Genomic DNA, 4122 nt, shown 5'->3' with positions numbered 1-4122 from the left:
CGCCTGTGTACTGCTATTTGCACGTGTCTTCTCTTTCTTGCTCTATACATCTCCTTGGTCTGACTCAGCGTGCATTTCCCAGGCACATGCTTCATGCCAGGCCTCATCTGAACACTGGAGACACAGGAGGTCAGACCCTCTACCTGACTTTACTGGGGAAGACTTGAGTAGACCACATGTTAACAATATGTCGTGTCACCTGCAACAGTTAGGATATGTACCGGGAACAGGGACAGATGGCCTGATTCTGGGAAGTAGAAAAGCCTGGTGGGCTTCGTAGAAGACCAGGTAACTGAGCTGAAGATGTACAAAGGAGGGAAGAGTGTGCCAGGCAGGTGGAGGGTGTGTGTGCCAAGGCTCAGAAGTGTGGAGCTGCATGCAGCACTGCTGGAGTCAAGGGTGAAGTGCATATGGGGATGAGGGGACAGTTGTGGGGAGGAGGACGGGATGGCAGAGACCAGATGGCCCTGGTCCACAGTATCCCTGCCTGCTGGATTCCTCCACAGCCCCACATGGACAGGGAGCTCGGCGAGGCTTTGTGGAGTGGGTTGGTGGGTGGACAGGTTGAGGGGTGCCCAGTGAGAGGCTGCTGTGCAGGTGTCACTGGCACCCTGCAGACTCCACAGAAGCCCTGGATGTCCCCAAGATGCCCCAGCTCTCACAACCCGTCCTTGTGTTGTTTGGCTTCTCTCAGCCTTTGCTTTTGCCTGCAAAGTCCACAGCAATGCAGGAACAACTGACAAAAGCTCAACTGAAGCTGCCTTAAGGGAAAAACAAAAGCACTAGTTCACAAACTGAAGCATGCGGGGGAAGTTGCAGCTTCAGGCCCTCAGCCCTGTCTTCCTCTGTCTCTCAGCTCTGCTTTCCTCTCTGTTGGCTCTTTCTCAAGCCACATGGTGGCCCTGGGAGCTCCAGACTTGGTCCCATCAGGAGAAAAGGGCTCTCTTTCCCCTAAAGCACCACCATTCAAAGTCCCAGGCAGGCGCTTAGGGCCTGACTTGGGTCCCAGCCTCATCCCTGAACCCATCGCCCTGCCCAAGGGAATGCAGTCACCTGCCCACCCCAGCAGCCTGCCCAAACCCCGTGGGTTGAGATGGGGGTGGTCATTACAGAAGAACTGGGACACTGTTGTCAGAGGAAGGGATTCTAAGCAGCAGACAAACACAGATACCCCCTCCTCAGTCCACATGAAATGCACCCAGACCGCTGGGCTCAGGACAGGCTTTGTTTTCTTGTCACTGAATAATGCATCTGGGTCATAAGACAGGAAATTCTTTCCTGTGTGTAAACGTTGTTCTCTCTCTCTCATTTTCCAGGGCCCACTGGGTCTGGATGGCAAGCCTGTAAGTGACGAGAGGGCAATTCTGGGGGTCCTGGGATGGAGCTGCTGTGGGCTAGGGGCGGGCAGTGACCATGGGGTACCAGAGGGAAGGGGCGACTGGGAACTTGGTTCAGCACAGAGAGAAGCCCTTTGCACGTCAGGCTTGAGTTCAAATCCAGCTCCAGCACCTGCTGACTGTGCAGCCTCCTAGCCTGAGGCTTCTTATCTGTCACATAGTTGCATTAGCTCCTGCCTCACAGGGATGCAGTGGGGTTACAGAGAACTGTGGACAGCACAGTCCCTACTGTCTCCTCAGCCCTCAAAGCATGCAAGCCCCTCCCAACAGCCTCCATACATGGAGCCTGCAATACATTCTTGAGACTTCCATGGTGGGCATCGGGCTGAGGAGTTCTCAACACCTGGTCCAGGAGCCCATAGTCCACGGGCATCCTCAACAGATGACCAAAATGCACAAAGAAACATAAGCACAATCAAACAATTGAATATGGGTGGACAGTTGGATGGATGGATGGATGGATGGATGGGTGGATGGAAGGGTGGACAGATGGATGGTCAAATGAGGTAATGCATGGAAGAGTGGGTGTGTTAGTCGGTGGATAAATGCATTATGATTGACCAAACGAGTGAAGAAATGAATGACTTGACAAATCAAATTGTTAAAGGAGAGAAGCAAAGAACCAATTGCACAGGCGAACAATTTGTTGAATGAATGAACAAGTGAATACATTACTGGCTGAAGGGATGATGCATGGTTTGGAGAGGGATCTTGGCTGGTGAGCAGGTCAGTTCCTGACCAACAGTATCAACCCTAAGCTGGTGTGCGCCAGCCTGGTACCCTGCCTGGGCACTCTGATCCTCAGTCAGTGCCTTGCAGCCCAACCTTTTCCCCTAGAAGCCCTGGTAACTTGGCAGGATTGAAAGAGACACATTTTCCTGTAACCAGAGAGCAATGGCAGCCACCATGGCCTGCGTGAAACCACCCCCATACTCACAAGGGTGGATGGATGGATGGATGGATGGACGGATGGATGGATGGATGGATGGACAGATGACTGATCCAACCAAGGAGGGATGGATGGAGCTCAGACTCCAAGGGGCTACTGCCCTTGAAGGAGAGAATGCTTCTGGAGACAGGATCTCTGTCCACCTCCCACATTGCAGACTCCAGATAGACAGCTCGGGGGCAGTGCTCCTCTCCAGGCACAGGTGGGTGCTCAGCAGTGAGGGGCTGTGCTCTCTGATAGGAGTGACTAGTGCATGTGCCCCTCTCCCTGCTGAGAGGATGCCACTGGGCCCTTGCTGGTGACCCCCAAATTCCCCATCTTCCTCAGGCTGAGGATCTAGGTTTGGGGTCTCCTCGGGCCAGCAAGGACAGACGGGTCTGCGTGTCATTTTCCACTCAGCTGCCCACTGCTCTTCTCAGCATCGCAGGCCTTTCTGTCCTAAAGCCATAGGGAAGGCAGGAGGGGGCCAGCCTCTTCCTCCTCGCTCACACCTGTCCTTTCTCCACCTTCCTTCTCTAGGGACTTCCGGGCCCCAAAGGGGAAAAGGTAAGTGATTCTGGAGTCTGTTTGTATGCAGAAGGCTGACGGAGGATGCCAAATACCTGCTTCCAAACCCCCAGTTCCTGAGTGTGCTTGAGCAAGACACAGCACCTCCTAGAGCCTCAGTTTCCCCATCTATAATGTGGGGACAGTAGTGCCTACCTCCTAAAATGGCTTACAAGGCTTGCATTTGACAATATAACATGCCCAGAGGGTTGAATCTGAGTTCTTCTGGCACCAGAGAGTAACAGAACTCAAAGGCACAGTCTACCGGAATGACAAGTTTCCAAAGTCAGTAATCATGAAAAGGGGGTGCAGGAGAGCTTGGGTAATTGAACAGTGGCTGTTAATGGCCTTCTCTGTGGGGAGGACCTCCGAGAAAACAGATGGCATAGCGCTGTCTTGTGAGAAAGGTTTCCCTGGCATTTGGCACTAAGATCACGGGTAGCCCCCTGGAGAGCTGGGACCACCAAGCGAAGAGAGCAGAAGAGACCCATGTGTCCCACGGTGGGATCAGAGGAGGGAGGGACCAGAGCAGACTTAGGTGGGCAGGGCCGGCTGGGTGCTTTCAGGGAAGGGCTAGGCATGGCTGGGGCACATCCACCCCCAACCCAGGATTTGGACATGGAGAAGTGAGAACTGCTGATGGTGGACCCCACTGTGATGTGGCCACTCAGGTAAGGGGGCAGGTCAGGGCTCCAGTGCACCACCAGGACTGAGGGAGAAGCCCTGGGAAGGCACACGATTTGGCGTTCAGAGCCTCAGCTTTGCATTTGGGTTCCACCACCAACTGTGTGGCATTGAGCCTGTTGCCCGGCTCTGTGGGACTCAGTTTTCCCATCTGTAAATTAAAACCAATCTCACAGAGCCACGGGAAAGATTGCCTGATGTCATGGCCTGAATGTTCTTTGCCGATGATGAGCAGTTTGTAGGTGTTGTGATTACCTTCTCGCAGGTTCAGCCGATGCCAAGTTGTAAAAACGATTCCAGCAGGGGCTTTGAAACCAGAGAGAAACTGGTGTCTTGGTATCCATTGCTGCATAACGCATAGCACCAAAATTTCGTGGCTTAAAACAGCAATTAAGGGCCGGCCCGGTGGCGCACTGCTACAGTGCGCCGCTTGGGAGTGCAGTGGCGCCCCCGCCGAGGGTTCGGATCCCACATACAGACTGGCCGCTCACTGGTTGAGCGAGGTGCGGGCGCGACGCCGAGGGTTGCGATCCCGTTGCCGGTCCC

At 54.1% G+C, this 4122-nt stretch overlaps 1 protein-coding gene across 1 annotated transcript in view; it reads left to right on the top strand.

The window, feature by feature from the left end:
• The first annotated feature begins 1316 nt into the window (after positions 1-1316).
• Positions 1317-4122, top strand: part of COL23A1 (collagen, type XXIII, alpha 1) — a 29272-nt gene continuing 26466 nt past the window's right edge. Inside the window, exons 1-2 of the mRNA XM_008570917.1 lie at positions 1317-1343; positions 2866-2892. The gene's annotated coding sequence lies outside the window, so the exon portion shown is untranslated. The remainder of the gene's footprint in view (positions 1344-2865; positions 2893-4122) is intronic.

Source organism: Galeopterus variegatus, unplaced genomic scaffold (assembly GCF_000696425.1).
Source record: "Galeopterus variegatus unplaced genomic scaffold, G_variegatus-3.0.2 Scaffold641, whole genome shotgun sequence".
Taxonomy (NCBI): Eukaryota; Metazoa; Chordata; class Mammalia; order Dermoptera; family Cynocephalidae; genus Galeopterus; species Galeopterus variegatus.
The sequence above is the reverse complement of the archived record's forward strand: the minus strand, read 5'-3'. Positions and strand labels throughout refer to the sequence as shown.